The sequence below is a fragment of the Stenella coeruleoalba genome, assembly GCF_951394435.1.
Source record: "Stenella coeruleoalba genome assembly, chromosome: 19".
NCBI classification, from domain to species: domain Eukaryota; kingdom Metazoa; phylum Chordata; class Mammalia; order Artiodactyla; family Delphinidae; genus Stenella; species Stenella coeruleoalba.
This window is the reverse complement of record NC_137165.1, coordinates 26,767,848-26,785,785: the sequence shown is the minus strand read 5'-3', so window position 1 is coordinate 26,785,785 and position 17,938 is coordinate 26,767,848.

The window sequence follows — 17,938 nt, the reverse complement described above, 5'->3', positions numbered from 1 at the left end:
TCCAATGGATGTTGAGTAAATGAACTGTCACAATGAATAACGTGACTATTTTCTAGGCCCTATTTAGAAAATATGTTTTTTAGGGAAGAATCCAAAGAGAAAATTGTATCTCAAATGTTTTTGTACTAATCAGAGTCCTACTGGGAAACAAAAGCCACCCTGATTATTTGAATGAGAATAAAATTGTTAAACAGGTATTGAAAAAGATAAAAAGAAAACTGTAAGGGATCACAGCAGCAGTGTTCTCAGGAAGCAGCTACCACTCCTAAGGCTGCAGAAGCAAAGGAAAGAGGCTGAAATTATTAAAACCTAGCAGCATGGAGAAGGAGGGTTCCCATGGAGTGAAACTTAGACCTTTGGCAGAGCTGGTGCTGGAGCCTCTGAGCTGGATGAGGGTTCCCTGGACTTGGGACCCAGACCTCTGAGAGGGAGGGTCTCAGAATGGAGCTGGTGCATGTGAGTGGGGCTCAATGAGGCCTGGTTCTGTGAGATTTAGAAACATTGTAACATGGATTCAATTGTTGCTTCTGCAAAGGACTGTTACTGGGGAGTAAAGAGGAGAAGATGAGGTGATGCTGCCAAGAAGGGGAGGAAAATAGGAAGGAGAGTTCCCTTTTGCTTCCTCCAGCTTTTAGAGTCTTCCTCCAGTACTTCTTTTTGAAAGAATCAAACATGGGATCAGCTGGCAAAGGAGAAATAAAGTTTGCAGAGTCCCAGCCCCAATATCAAAATGCTGAGTATATAGGGGTGAGTTTAAAGCTGAGAGAAGATATCTGGCATAAAGTCTTGAAAAACTGAGGAAAAACTGAGATGAAGAAAGTAAGCAATTTACATTAACAGACAAGCAAAGACACAGCTAAAGATTGACTTTCTGCTTTACTCATTTTATTGCATTTAATTCTCACAAATTCTCCTATAATAAAAATATTATTGTTATTACTTTATGGGTGAAGAAGCTGAGGATGAAAGATGTTTCCCCAGCATCATTATGTTAATAGGTCATGGGAGTCTGAATTTGAACTGAGACCTCTCTTATTCCAAAATTCACACTCTTGATGCTAAACATGGGTCTTTAGGAGAAAGATGTAGGCTTCCTGCTGAAGGATTAGGCCTGTGTTTTATCCCACAGGTCTTAGAGAAGTCAGAGTGTAATATGGAAGAACAAATCTGACTCTGTACTGGACGTTTCTTTTATTTCAACCTTTGTATTCTGTTGCTTTTGCTACAAGTTAAGAATATTGCCTATAGCCTGAAATATACAGGATAACCCATTCTCCAGGCTCTCACCTTTAAGGGTATAACACTTTTCCTTTCATATAGAGATAAAAAGTTGTAAAACAGAGAATAACATTTGTCTTTTTGAAAGTTTACAGGAACAATTGTGACCCAAACTATGTGGACAGCTGCAGGAAAAAAGGATTCCAAGGACACCAAGAACAAGGGCACCAAGAAATATGCAGCAACAAACCATACCCTCTCCCCTTTTAGTATAAAAGAATCCTGAATTCTAACTTGGGTAAGGTGGTTCTTTGGAGCACTAGTCCACCACCTCCTCGGTCTGCGGGCTTTCTGAATAAAATCCTTGCCCCAACAACTTGTCTCTTGATTTATCGACCTGTCATATGGCAAGCAGTAAGAGTTTGGACTCAGTAGCAAAAGTGAGTGGGGGCAGGCTGCTTCCACCAATTACTAATCTGAAAGAATTACACTAGCACTAAAATGCAATTGAGATTATACATCAGCACCATTGCACCTTGGGAGAAGTGGAATTTTCACTTTGATATATTTTCTCTGAACAATTCTAATAAGCTCTGTGATCTGTTTATTTAATACCTAAGTACTATGGACAAGATCTTTAGCACCTACTTTATTCTCTTAGTATTCTACGTGTGCTATTAATATAACGCTCATCTCAGTATAAAGTTTCTACCTTTACAGGCTTCTCTCTATAGTTTTGACTATGAGTTAATCTACTAGGGCAGAAATTGTTCTTCATTCCCTCCTATTTCTAGTACCTAACTCAATTCCTTACACATACGAAATCAGTTACTGTTTGTTGAGCAAGTGGGGAAAACCACTATAATGTCATCATGCAATCTATTAGAAAACATTTATGAAATGCTTTGTGAACTTCAGATAGCTATTATAGTGGAGGTGAGCAAACTAAAGCGTAATCAGACCTATTGCTTGTTTTTGTAAATAGTTTTATTAGAACACAAGCTAACTTGCTCATTCATTTACATATTGGCTATAACTATTTTACGTTACAATAGCAGAATTGAGTAGTAGCTAAAGAGAAAATATGGATCACAAAGCTGAAAATGTTTGCTACGTGACCTTCATAGAAAATGTTTGTCCACCCTTGTATTAGGTGCTAATTGTTTAGGAGTAATACATTTGGTAGTTTTAATTTTGGATGGCAGAAATGGGAAAAACTGAGACTAAAGATATTCTACGATAGTCCAAGCAAAAAGTAATGATAACTTATTTCCATCAGAGCTGAATGAAAAGAAATGCATTTTTATTCATTTAACAAATATTTACTCAGTACCTACAATGTTTTGATTATTATTCCAGGCATTCAACAAGTTTATTCAATAATGTTTATTGACCTACTATGTTCAAGCCCCATTTCTGTTCTTTTAGAGCTTAAGTTCACCAAAATTAGATGACAGATTGGATATAGTGGTTGCCAACCTTAAAAATAAAACTTATTTTACCAGCAAAAATGGGTTTATTTGATAATGGCCAAGAATTACAACTTGGGACAAGCAAGCCAGGGCAAAAGCCATAGGGCAGGTCCAACAAACAAAAGAGAGGAATGTTATTTTATAGAGAAAAAGGAGGAAGCTGGAATAGGTTGTTTTGAATGAAAGTTCACTGGAGAAAAGTGAGAGTCCAGGGTGATGATGATTTCTCACTGAGTTGCTGGGGTATTCAATTTCTTGTAGGAGATGCAATGTGCATCTTTTCCTGTTGGGTCCTGTGAATGATGATTCTTCTGTTGGAGTTTGGAATTAACTATAATTGATCTCCATTGATAATGCCTGAGAGCTCCCCTTTCTGGCCTGACTCCATTTTAGTGAGGTTTCTCTTTATTAATTTTCACAGGATTAAAGGGCTGAAGAGTCTTATATATTACTATCATAGCATGTAACATGTTAAGCTATATTATATCACATGACTGCCTCCCTCTATTTTGTTATAAGATTCCTGAGGGCAGTTCACCTGTGGATTTATCTTTATAGCTCCAAACTTGGGACAATACCTGGCAAAAAAAAAAAAAAAAACTTATTGAAATGAAGTAAATGCTTGGGAAACTAGAGCTAAAATTCAGCTTACAAAGGAAGATTATGAGGCTGGAATATGTTGTTTGAGGAAGTACTGTAATAAATCCAAGACAATATGCACTCTGTACAAGTGTAGACAGAGAAGATAAAGTAGAAACTCAAATCCCAAGAGGCAGAGCCCATATTTTCTGATTCCTGGATCAGTACTCAGTCCTTACCATGCATTAACCCAGGGAGCAGCAGTCAGCACAAATGCTTACTTCTAAATGGATGAGAAGCTGATCTAAATTCTCATTAGCATAAAAGGTACAATCATTAAAGTTGCATTATTTAGAGAACATGGCAATTATGAGGTATTAGGGCTACAACTTCCCTAATGTTGCCTCTGTCCTTACAACCCAGTCCACTGGCCTTAGTGGTTCATTGCCAACATCTTGAAAATCTTTCCATTGTCTTTGATAATGAAAGGAAACACAACTGTCATTGAGAGCCACTCTTGAGAAATACTATTATTTGCAGATTGTATGCACTTCCACACTGAAATCAACATCACAACACACAACTTGTTGAAACCAAGATATTATTTTTTCAGTCCAGTCAAGTTTTGGTGAATATCAATAGGGTAATGGCTATGCAGTTTTTTGCCAATTAGTATACATTTCTTCTGTTGGAATTCACACATTTTTTCTTAATTAATCCTGACCTTTCATCCTGCATTTTATAAGCTTCTTAAGAAGTTAGAAATAAATAATTCAGTTCACATATTTTCTGAAAAGGGACAAGCTGTTTTACTCTATCCTCAGAGAATAAATTAGATAGCTATTCTGATTAAGCTCATGGAAAATTGTATGAACAAATACAAAAATCATACATCTTCTGCATGAAGCACAGAGATAGGGGCTTTCTGCTGCTGAAGAAGGCCAAGCAGATTTCCAGAAATTTGGAGAAAGACAGCGTTATGGGAAGTATTTTCTTGTTTTGTGTGTTGAGGAGGGCATCTAGCTTTTAGGGTTGGTAAACTTTAATGTTCATAGTCAGTGTTTGAAATTTAAATCACATTCTTTCCTATTTCCATGATGTTACCCTCCATAAAAGAAATATAAAAGGTACATGTCACTAAATTCTTAGCAATTTTTCACTATATTACAAAAATGCATATCTTCTTCTCCATTATGATTGCATGATCTCTTAACAAAATTCAATTTTTTGAGTAGTGTTAAACATAAAGATTTCTTTATATCACTCTCATGCATTTAAAAATTCAGAGTCTCCTACTGCCACTGAATGATTTTATCATGCCTCACCTTTTCAGTCTTATCCCATATTATCTGCCTTTATAAATTCTCTTCAAGGGAATATGTAAATTCCTGCTGTTTACCAAGATATTACTTTTCCTAGGGCTAGTCCCTCTGACAGAAATCTCTTCTACCATGTAATCCTTTTACTCCATTCCGATCCCTCCTCATATTTCTCTCTGACTGGTGAAAAATTATTCTTTATTCAGGGCCTAGGTCTTCAAGAAAGCCTTATATAATTCCTTCAGTCAGACATGTTTCCTTCTACCCCTGTACATAGATTTCTCATGGAATTTAACTTACATTACACTGATTTATAAATTTTTATACATATACAACCTATCCAACATTTACCTAAAAAGTATTTACTTAAAAGCACTATTGAAGACAGGAGGATGTTTCCCTACTTTTTAGCAAAGTACCTGTCACATTAGATGAGTTTAGTAAAAGTTAGTTCAATGAGTAAGGGAATCTCTACCTATGTTAAACACAAGCTTGCTAAAAAGCAGTAAGAATTTTATATATCTAAAACTTAGTTCTTTAACATTCTAGATATGTCTTGGTCAAGAAAACCCCTTTAAATAATATTTTTAAGTGAAGATAATACACTTATTTTTTTTTAGTTTTTCATTTAATTTATTTTAATACAGCAGGTTCTTATTAGTTATCCATTTTATACATATTAGTGTATATATGTCAATTCCAATCTCCCAATTCATCACACCGCCACCCCCATCCCCCACCACTTTCTCCCCCTTGGTATCCATACGTTTGTTCTTTACATCTATGTCTCTATTTCTGCCCTGCAAACAGCTTCATCTGTACCATTTTTCTAGGTTCCACATATATGCGTTAATATACAATATTTGTTTTTCTCTTTCTGACTTACTTCACTCTGTATAATGGTCTCTAGGTCTATCCACATCTCTACAAATGACCCAATTTCATTCCTTTTTATGGCTGAGTAATATTCCATTGTATATATGTGCCACATTTTCTTTATCCATTCGTCTGTCAATGGGCATTTAGGTTGCTTCCATTACCTGTCAACTGTAAATAGTGCTGCAATGAACATTGGGATGCATGAATCTTTTTGAATTATGGTTTTCTCTGGGTATATGCACAATAGTGGGATTGCTGGATCATATGGTAATTCTATTATTAGCTGTTTAAGGAACCTCCATACTGTTCTTCATAGTGGCTGTATCATTTTACATTCCCACCAGCATTGCAAGAGGGCTCCCTTTTCTCCACACCCTCTCCAGCATTCGTTGTTGCTAGATTTTCTGATGATGCCCATTCTAACTGGTGTGAGGTGATAGTCCATTGCAGTTTTGATTTGTATTGAGCAGCTTTTCATGTGCATCGTGGCCATCTGTATGTTTTCTTTGGAGAAATGTTTATTTAGGTCTTCTGCCCATTTTTGGATTGGGTTGTTTGTTTTTTTAATATTGAGCTGCATGATCTGTTTATATATTTTGGAGATTAATCCTCTCTACATCGATTCATTTGCAAATATTTTCACCCATTTGTCCGTAGATTCGTTTGCAAATATTTTCTCCCATTCTGAGTGTGGTCTTTTCATCTTATTTATGGTTTCCTTTGCTGTGCAAAAGCTTTTAACTTTCATTAGGTCCTATTTGTTTATTTTTGTTTTTATTTCCATTTCTCTAGGAGGTGGGTCAAAAGGATTTTGTTGTGATTTATGTCAAAGGGTGTTGTTCCTATGTTTTCCTCTAAGGGTTTTATAGTGTCCAGTCTTACATTTAGGTCTCTAATGCATTTTGAGTTTATTTTTGTGTATGGTGTTAAGGTGTGTTCTAATTTCATTCTTTTACAGGTAGCTATCAGGTTTTCCCAGCACCACTTATTGAAGAGGCTGTCTTTTCTCCATTGTATATCCTTGTCTCCTTTGTCATAGATTAGTTGACCATAGGTGCATGGGTTTATCTCTGGGCTTTCTATCCTGTTCCGTTGATCTATATTTCTGTTTTTGTGCCAGTACCATACTGTCTTGATTACTGTAGCTCTGTAGTATAGTTTGAAGTCAGGGAGCGTGATTCCTCCAGGTCTGTTTTTTTTCGCTCAAGATTCCTTTGGCTAGTCCAGGTCTTACGTGTCTCCATAGAAATTTTAAGATTTTTTGTTCTAGTTGTGTAAAAAATGACATTGGTAATTTGATAGGGATTGCACTGAATCTGTAGATTGCTTTGGGTAGTATAGTCATTTTCACAATATTGATTCTTCCAATCCAAGAACATGGTATATCTCCCCATCTGTTGGTATCATCTTTAATTTCTTTCATCAGTCTCTTATAGTTTTCTGCATACAGGTCTTTTGTCTCCCTAGGTAGGTTTATTCCTTCATATTTTATTCATTTTGTTGCAATGGTAAATGGGAGTGTTTCCTTAATTTCTCTTTCAGATTTTTCATCATTGGTGTATAGGAATGCAAGAGATTTCTGTGCATTAATTTTGTATCCTGCAACTTCACCAAATTCATTGATTAGCTATTGTAGTTTTCTGATGCCATCTTTAGGATTCTCTATCTATAGTATCATGTCATTGACAAACAGGGACAGTTTTACTTCTTCTTTTCCAATTTGTATTCCTTTTATTTATTTTTCTTCTCTGATTGCCATGACTAGGACTTCCAAAACTGTGTTGCATAATAGTGATGAGAGTCAACATCCTTGCCTTGTTCCTGATCTTAAAGGAAATGCTTTCAATTTTTCACCAATCAGAATGATGTTTGCTGTGGCTTTGTCATATATAGCCTTTATTATATTGAGGTAGGTTCCCTCTATCCCCACTTTCTGGAGAGTTTTTATCAGAAATGAGTGCTGAATTTTGTCAAAAGTTTTTTATGCATCTATGGAGATGATCATATGGATTTTATTCTTCAATTTGTTAATATGGTGTATCACATTGATTGATTTGCATATATTGAGGAATACTTGCATACCTGGATAAATCCCACTTTATCATGGTGTATGATCCTTTTAATGTGTTGTTGCATTCTGTTTGCTAGTATTTTGTTGAGGATTTTTGCATCTATATTCATCAGTGATATTAGTCTGTAATTTTCTTTTTCTGTAGTAAGTTTGTCTGGTTTTGGTATCAGGGTGATGGTGGCCTCATAGAATGGGTTTGGGAGTGTTCCTGTCTCTGCAATTTTTTGGAAGGCTTTGAGAAGTACGGATGTTCACTCTTCTCTAAATGTTTTCTAGAATTCACCCGTGAAGCCATCTGGTCCTGGACTTTCGTTTGTTGGAAGATTTTAAATTACAGTTTCAATTTCATTACTTGTGATTGGTCTGTTCATATTTTCTATTTCTTCCTGGTTTTGTCTTGGAAGGTTATACCTTTCTAAGAATTTGTCCATTTCTTCCAGCTAGTCAATTTTATTGGCATACAGTTGCTTGTAGTAGTCTCTTATGACATTTTGCATTTCTGCAGTGTCTGTTGTAACTTCTCCTTTTTCATTTCAAATTTTATTGATTTGAGTCCTCTCCCCTTTTTCTTGATGAGTCTGGCTAATGGTTTATCAATTTTGTTTATCATCTCTAAGAACCAGCTTTTAGTTTTACTGATCTTTGCTATTGTTTTCTTTGTTTCTATTTCACTTATTTCTGCTCTGATCTTTACAATTTCTTTCCTTCTACTAACTTTGGGTTTTGTTTATTATTCTTTCTCTAGTTCCTTTAGGTGTAAGGTTATATTGTTTATTTAAGAGTTTTCTTGTTTTTTGAGGTAGGCTTGTATAGCTATAAACTTCCCTCTTAGAACTGCTTTTGCTGCAGCCCATAGGTTTTGGGTCATTGTGTGTTCATTGTCATTTGTCTCTAGGTATTTTTTTTTGATTTCCTGTTTGATTATTTCAGTGATCTGTTGGTTATTGTTTAGCTTCCATGTTTTTGTGTTTTTTACATCTTTTTCCCTGTAATTGATTTCTAATCTCATAACATTGTAGTCAGAAAATATGCTAGAGATGATTTCAATTTTCTTAAACTTACTGAGGCTTGATTGTGACCCAAGATGTGATATATCCTGGACAAGTTTCCATGGGCAGTTGAGAAGAAATTGTAATCTGCTGGTTTTGGAGGGAATGTCCTATAAATATCAATTAAATCTCTCTGGTTTGTTTGTGTCATTTAAAACTTCTGTTTCCTTATTAGTTTTCTGTTTGGATGATCTGTCCATTGGTATAAGTGAGGTGTTAAAGTCCCTCACTATTATTGTCTTACTGTTGATTTCCTCTTTTATAGCTGTTAGCAGTCACCTTATGTATTGAGGTACCCCTATGTTGGGAGCATATATATTTATAATTGTTATATCTTCTTCTTGGATTGTTCCCTTGATCATTATGTAGTGTCCTTCCTTGTCTCTTGTAACATTCTTTATTTTAAAGTCCATTTTAACTGATATGACTATTGCTACTCCAGCTTTCTTTTGATTTCCATTTGCATGGAATATCTTTTTCCATCCCCTCACTTTCAGTCTGTATGTGTCCCTAGGTCTGAAGTAAGTCTTTTGTAGACAGCATATATGTGGGTCTGTTTTTGTATCTGTTCAGTGAGCCTGTGTCTTTTGGTTGGAGCATTTAATCCATTCATGTTTAAAGTAATTACCAATATGTGTGTTCCTATTAACAGTTTCTTAATTGTTATGGGTTTGTTTTTGTAGGTCTTTTTCTTCTCTTGTGTTTCCCACTTAGAGAAGTTCCTTTAGCATTTGTTGTAGAGCTGGTTTGGTGGTGCTGAATTCTCTGAGCTTTTGTGTGTCTGTAAGCTTTTGATTTATCCATCAAATCTGAATGAGACCCCTGCTGAGTAGAGTAATGTTGGTTGTAGGTTCTTCCCTTTCATCACTTTAAATATATCATGCCACTCCCTTCTGGCTTGTAGAGTTTCTGTTGAGAAACTCTGTTAACCTTATGGGGAGTCCCTTGTATGTTATTTGTCAGTTTTCCCTTGTTTCTTTTAATAATTTTTCTTTGTCTTTAATATTTGTCAGTTTGATTACTATGTGTCTCAGTATGTTTCTCCTTTGTTATATACTGCTTGGGACTCTCTGCACTCCCTGGATTTGTGTGGCTATTTCCTTTCCCATGTTAGGGATGTTTTTGGCTGTAATCTCTTGAAATATTTTCTCCTGTCCTTTCTCTCTCTCTTCTGCTTCTGGGACCCTTATAATGTGAATGTTGTGGCATTTAATGTTGTCCCAGAAGTCTCTTAGGCTGTCATCATGTCTTTCCATTCTTTTTTCTTTATTCTGTTCCACAGCAGTGAATTCCACCATTCTGTTTTCCAGGTCACTTATCCGTTGTTCTGCTTCCATTATTCTGCAATTGATTCCTTCTAGTGTAGTTTTTGTTTCAGTTATTTTATTGTTCCTCTCTGTTTGTTTGTTCATTAAGTCTTCTAGTTCTTTGTTAAACATTTCTTGCATCTCCTTGATCTTTGCCTCCATTCTTTTTCCAAGGTCCTGGGTCATCTTCACTACCATTATTCTGAATTCTTTTTCTGGAAGGTTGCCTGCCTCCACTTCATTTAGTTGTTTTTCTGAGCTTTTATCTTGTTCCTTCATCTGGTACATAGTCCTGTGCCTTTTCATTTTGTTTATCTTTCTCTGAATGTGGTTTTCGTTCCACAGGCTGCAGGATTTAGCTCTTCTTGCTTCTGCTGTCTGCCCTCTGGTGGATGAGGCTATCTAAGAGGCTTGTGAAAGTTTCCTGATGGGAGAGAGTAGTGGTGGGTACAGCTGGGTGTTACTCTGGTGGGCAAAGCCCAGTAAAATTTTAAACCACTTTTCAGCTGATGGGTGGGGCTGAGTTCCCTCCTTGTTAGTTGTTTGGCCTGAGACAGCCGAGCATTGGAGGCTACAGGCTCTTTGTTGTGGCTAATGGTGGACTCCGGGAGGACTCATGCCAAGGGGTACTTTCTAGAACTGCTGCCAGTGTCCCTGTCCCCACAGTGAGCCACAGCCACCCCCTGCCTCTGCAGGAGACCCTCCAACATTAGCAGGTAAGTCTGGTTCGGTCTCTTATGGGGTCACTGCTCCTTCCCCTGTGTCCCAATGCACAAACCACTTTGTGTGTGCCCTCCAAGAGTGAAGTCTCTTTTTCCCCCAGTCCTGTTTAAGTCCTGCAATCAAACCCCACTAGACTTCAAAGTCTGATTCTCCTGGAATTCCTTCTCCCATTTTTGGCCCCCCAGGTTGGTAAGCCTGACATGGGGCTCAGATCCTTCACTCCAGTCAGTGGACTTCTGTGGTATAAGTGTTCTCCAGTGTGTGAGTCATCCACCCAACAGTTATGGGATTTGATTTTATTGTGATTCGCCCCTCCCACCATCTCATTGTGGCTTTTCCCTTGTCTTTGGATGTGGGGTATCATTTTTGGTGAATTCCAGTGTCTTTTTGTTGATGATTGTTCAGCAGTTAGTTGTGATTCTGGTGCTCTCGCAAGAGGGAATGAGAGCACATCCTTCTACTCCTCCATCTTGAACCAATCTGAGTAGCTTCTTGATAATACACTTCTGATGAATTAAAACAATATGGTTATTGATGCTTTACTTACATAATCTTTAGTGAAATAATATAAAATGTTATGAGGTAAAGATTGTTAAAAATAATTAAATTCATTTTGGTGATGAGAGTTATTAAATGACTTGCCCAATACTTCATGTGTTAGGGGTTGAGTAAGGAGTATAATCTTAACATTTTGGCTTCTCATTTAATTTGTAAGAACCATCAGCCAACAATCTTGTCAAAGAAATTTATTTTGATTGCTAACTCTGAGGAGGCATGAGAAGAAAATTGGAAAATATATATACTGAATATATGGAGAATATTTGCTTAGGTACTAAAATTGATTTGCCCATAACAAATTCTTTACTTTTTGTATTTTCCCAATAACCTCATAATATGACATTTCTAGCCTCATTTCAAATGGCTACACAGTTTATTTAATAAATTAGTGTTTTCTATGTTCTATGATTATTGAGCTTTATTAGCTCAACAATTAGTTTAGATAACCCTCCCATCTCTTAGCTATTATTACTTTTCTTGTAATTTTGTTTGGTTCAACAATGTTTGTTTTTGTTAGCAAGATGATTTGAGAATACATTCATGTCTCTCCCTCTGTCATTTAGTAAGACTGAAGAAGCTAGTTTCTTTTTCTTTTTTAATATTTTCTTGTACTTTTATTGGAAACAGTTCTATCAATATTTTAAAAACAGAGTCCTGCTTCAAATTTTCCAGAGAGTGTTTTCCAGACATTGTATTACTATATTTCAGAATGATATGTTTTCCTACTTGTTCAAAATTATTTGATAGAAAAGGTCCTAAAATAGACATTTATTTATTATTTACCTTAAAATACAATGTACCAGATCCTGTGATCTGCAAATTGTTTGAAAAATCTGAGCTCCAGTTTAATTTCTAGTCCTGTGTTCATACATAAATTGGTGATGTCATCATCACTGGTTAATATCTTCAAAATTTTAAAAGCAATGATACATGTTTTTAAAGTCCACCTATACCATAAGTCATCATCATTTCAACTAAATAGGATATTTGGTTATCTCTGGATTGAAGAAAGTGGCACATGTCAGAACTCTGAATGAAAGTGTTTGAGTAAGAGAAAGACTTTGGCCTAATTTATCTGGACCTTTATTACATCTAATGTGTAATAACCATGGTCACAAAGAGTGTTTTAGTCTACTGCTTTTTCAGCCTGAGGTGACCAACAGAACACCTTATGGATAATAAATTATTATTTTGCCCTTTGCTTAGGACTGGCCAACTTTGGCTGATACTGAGTTCAAAATTGTACTCTCTTCTGGGTACCATGTTAGCTTTCATTTGGAAAAAAAGTGAATTCTATATCATCTGCTTCATTCAACATTTTTTTTTTGTTAGTTTAATCATCTGGCTTCTGTCTTCATGACGACTTTAGAATGTTGGCTCTCAAGAGAAAAGTACTGATCCTTAGGGAACAATTTGGACATCTCTGGAAGACTCTGAGTTGTCACAATTATTGGAAAACTTCACTAACACTTAGTAGGACGGGACCAGGGTTGCTAGATCCCCTTCAATGTAAGAGACAGTGAACATAATGAAGAATGTTCTGTATGACTTTCAGATGTTCTAATGGCCAACCATGTAGTTTACAAATGTAATAACAGCTATCTGAGTCCAGAACCTAACTCATTTTTACATATAAATCCAGATATTTTTGCTAGTTTTTTTATATATATTACATTTTTCAAATACTTAACAAGTGTGAAAATCAAGGGAAGAATATGCTTTATTTATATTTTTGGAAATTTATACCAATAATTATTTGATATTTTGGAAAATATTTTACTGAGAACAATGCATTGAAATTTATGTGTGCCCAGAAGATTATTGGTTTTTATTTGTAGCTGACATATGAATGGTTACTTTTTATATATGGTGGAAATATCAACTAGTTAATTAAATCTAGCATAGTCAGTTCCAAGCACTTAGACATAAAAATACATATTATTAGAATGCATAAGTGATCTGGAAGATAGACTAAAGGAAATCACCCAAATAGAATAACAGACACAAAGACAAATGAAATAAAAACTAGTGCATCATATGAGATTTCTGGGATAATATCAAATGTGCCAACATTTGCATTATAGGGGTTCCAGAAGGAGAAGAGAGAGAGAGAAGGGTATCAAAAATATATTTGAAAAACTTATGGCTAAAAACTTACCAAACCTAAAGAATGAAACAAATATACAGGTAGAGGAAGCACAGAGGGTTCCAAACAAGATGAACACAAACATACCCACGCCAAGACATATCATAATTAAAATGCCAGAAGTAAATGATAAAAAGAGAATTCTAAAGGCAGCAAGAGAAAAACAGTCATACACAAGGGAATCCTCATGAGGCTATCAGCTGATTTCTCTGCAGAAACTTTACAGGTGAGAAGAGAGTGGCATAATATATTCAAAGTGCTGAAAGTGAAAAAATTTGCAACCTAGGATTCTCTATCCAGCAAGATCATTTAGAATAGAAGGAGAGATACAGAGCTTCTCAGACAGGAATAAACTAAAAGAATTCAGCAACATAAAACCCACCATAAAGGAAATGTTGAAAGGTCATCTTTAAATGGAAAAGAAGCAAAAAATCTATAGGAAAAATCCCAGTAGGAGAGGCAAATACATAGTAAGGACTGAAGATCACTTAAATAAACCAGTGACATATATTAAAAGAAAAAAATTGTTAAAGCAACTATAACTACAATAAACAATAAAGGGAATAGGCATGAAGATATAAAATATGACATCATAAATACAAAATGTGGGGAAGAAGAGTAAAAATGTAGATCTTTTGGAATATGTTTGAATGTAAATGACTAATAGTTTAAATCAAGTAGCTAAAATTATGGGTCAACATATATGAACCCCACTGTGACCATAAATCAAAAACCTACAGTAGATAGACAAAAAAAAAAAAGGAACCCAAGCATACTACAAAAGAAAATCATCAACAACCCACAATGAAAGAAATAAAAAATGATATGAACAGTGAAGAGCTACAAAAACAACTGGAAAACAAGTAATAAAATGACAACATGTACATATCTATCATTAATTACTTTAAACATCAGTGGACTAAATACTCTGATCAAAAGATTTAGGGTGGCTAATTGGATTAAAAAATAAAAAAGACCTTTCAATATGGTGTCTGCAAGAGATTCCCTAAGGGCTAAAGACACACACAGACTGAAAGTGAGAGGATGGGAAAAAAGATATTTTATGCAAATGGAGAAGAAAAGAAAATGAGAGTAGCAATACTTATATCAGACAAAACAGACTTTGAAACAAAGGCCAAAACAAAAGACAAAGAAGAGCAATATATAATGATAAAGGGCTCAATACAAGAAGAGGATATTGCACTCCTTAACATATACAGGAGCACATAAATATATAAAGCAAATACTAACAGACATAAAGGGAGATATCAACAATAATACAATAATAGTAGGAGAGTTTAATACCACACTGATAGCAATGGACAAATTAACAAGACAGAAAATCAATAAGGTAACAGTGGTCTTAAATGACAATATACCAGTTGGACATAATTGATATCTACAGGACATTACGTCCAAATCCAGCAGAATACACATTCTTTTCCAGTGCATATGTAATGTCCTCCAGGATAGATCACATACAAGGTCACAAAACAAGCCTTAACAAATTTAAGAGAAAAGAAATTATATCAAGCGTTTTTCTGATGATGATGTTATGAAACTAGAAATCAAAAAGAAAACTGTGAAAAGAGAAAATATGTGGAGACTACAATATGCTACTAAAAAAACAATGGGTCAACAATGAAATCTAAGAGGGAATCAGAAAATACCTTGAGGCAAAGGAAAATGGAAACACAAGTTTCCAAAATGTATGAGAACCAGCCAATGAAGTTCTAAGAGAGTTCGTAGTAATACAGGCCTTCCTCAAGAAACAAGAAAAATCTCAAATAAACAACCTAACCCACCACCTAAAATGATTAGAAAAAGAAGAACAAACAAAATCCGAAGTCAGCAGAAGGAAGGAAATAATAAAGATCAGAGAGGAATAAATAAAATAAAGATTGAAAAAAAACACAGAAAAGATCAATGAAACCAAGAGCTGTTTTCTGAGAAGAGAAGGGACCCAAATAAGCAAAATAAGAAATGAAAGAGGAGAAATATAACTGATACTATAGAGATACAAAAAATCATAAGGGAATACCATGAACAGTTATATGATAAAAAATTGGACAACCTAGAAGAAATAGATGAATTTCTAGAAACATACAGTCTGCCAAGACTGAGTCAACAAGGTACAAACAATTTGATCACTAGATCACTAGATTGATCACTAGAAATGAAATTGAATTCATAATGCAAACACTCCCAGCAAACAAAAGCCCAGGACCAGATGTTTTCACAGGGGAATTCTACCAAACATATAAAGAAAAACAAATACCTATCTTTCTCAAACTACTCCAAAGAAATTAAAGTGGAGGGAGTACATCCAAATTTATTCTACAGTCCATCATTATCCTGACATCAAAACCAGACAAGGGCACTACAAAAAATAAAATTATAGGCCAATATCTTTGATAAATATAAATGCAAAAATCCTCAACAAAATATTAGCAAACTGAAATTAACAGTACATAAAAAGGATCATGCACCATGATCAAGCTGGATTTATTCCAGGGTCACAAGGATGGTTCAACATTCACAAATTAATCAATATGATACATCACATTAGCAAAAGTAAGTATAAAAATCACATGATCATTTCAGTAGATGCAGAAACAGCATTTGAACAATTTCAACATCCATTCATGATAAAAAATATCATCATAGTGGCTATAGAGTGAACATATCTCAACATAATAAATGCCATTTATGACAAATCCACAGCCAACCTAATATTCATTGATCAAAAGCTGAAAGTCTTCCTGCTAAATTCAGGAACAATACAGTGATGGTCACTCTTGCTACTTCTATTTAACATAGTATTAGAAGTTCTGGCCACAGCAATCAGATAAGGAAAATAAATAAAGTTATTCAAATTAGAAGGGAAGAGGTAAAACTGTCACTATTTGCAGATGACATAACACAATATATAGAGAATTCTAAAGTCTCCACCCAGAAGCAATTAGAACTAATAGATGAATTCAACAAGGTTGCAGAAAATAATATTAATATACAGAATCTGTTGCACTTATGTACACTAATAATGAAATATCAGAAGGAGAAAGTAAAAAATAATTCCATTTAAAATTGCATCAAAAAGTAAAATACCTCGCGATAAATTTAGTCAAGGAAGTGAAAAACCTATACTCTGAAAACTAAAATATTGAGGAAGGAAATTGAAGATGATACAAAGAAATGGAAAAATATCCAGTGCTTTTTGATTGAAAGAATTAATATTGTTAAAATGGCCATACTACCTAAAGCAATCTACAGACTTAGTGCAATCCCTATCAAAATATCCATGACATTTTTCACAGAACTAGAACCAATAACTCTAAAATTTCTATGGAAACACAGAAGACCCTGAATTTCCAAATCAATCTTGAGAAAAAAATGAATAAAGCTGGAAGTATGACCCTCCCAGACTCCAGACCAATACTACAAAGCTACAATAATCCAAACAGCATGGTATTGGCACAAAAACAGACAAATAGATCAATGGAACAAAGTAGAGAGCCCAGAAATAAACCCACATACCTATTGTCGATTAATCTATGACAAAAGAGGCAAGGCTATACAATGGAGAAAAACAGTCTCTCAACAAGTGGTGCTGGGAAAACTGGACAATCACAGGTAAAACAATGAGATTAGAATGTTTCCCCACACCATATACAAAAATAAACTCAAAATGGTTTAAAGACCTAAGTGTAAGACCTGAAACCGTAAAACTCCTAGCAAAGAACATAGGCAGAAAACTCCTTTACATAAATCTTAGCAATATTTTCTTGGATCAGTCTCCTAAGTCAAAATAAATAGAAGCAGAAATAAACAAATGGGACATAATTAAACTTAAAAGCTTTTGCACAACCAAGGAAAGCATTAAGATGAAAAGACAACATATGGAATGGAGGAAAATAATTGCAAATGATGAGACAAATGGAGAGTTAATATCCAAAATACACAAACATCTCATACAACTCAATATCTAAAAGACAAACAATCTAATTAAAAATGAGCAAAGACCTGAATAGGCATTCCTCCCAAGAAGACATACAAATGGCTAACAGGTACGTGAAAAGGTGGTCAACATTGCTAATTATTAGAGAAATGTAAATCAAAACAACAATGAGATATCACCTCACACCTGTCAGAATAGCTATCATCAAAAAGTCTACAAATGACAAATGTTGGAGAGGATGTGGAGAAAAGGGAACCCTGGTATATGGTTGGTGGGATGTTAATTGGTACAGTCACTGTGGAAAACAGTATGGAGATGCCTCAAAAAACTAAAAAATAAGACTACCATATGATGCAACAATTCCACTCCTTGGTATGTATCTGGAAAAATGAAAACACTAATTTGAAAAGTTATATGCACCCCAATGTTCATAGAAGCACTATTTACAATAGCTGAGACATATAAGCAACCTAAAGGGCCCATCAACAGATACTTGGCTTAAGAATATATATATATAAAATACATATTATTTAACTATAAGTTAGTATATATATATTATATATATATAATTGTGTGTATATATACACACAGTGGTATATTACTCAACCATAAAAAAATAATGAAGTACTGCCATTTGCAGCAATGTGAATGGACTCAGA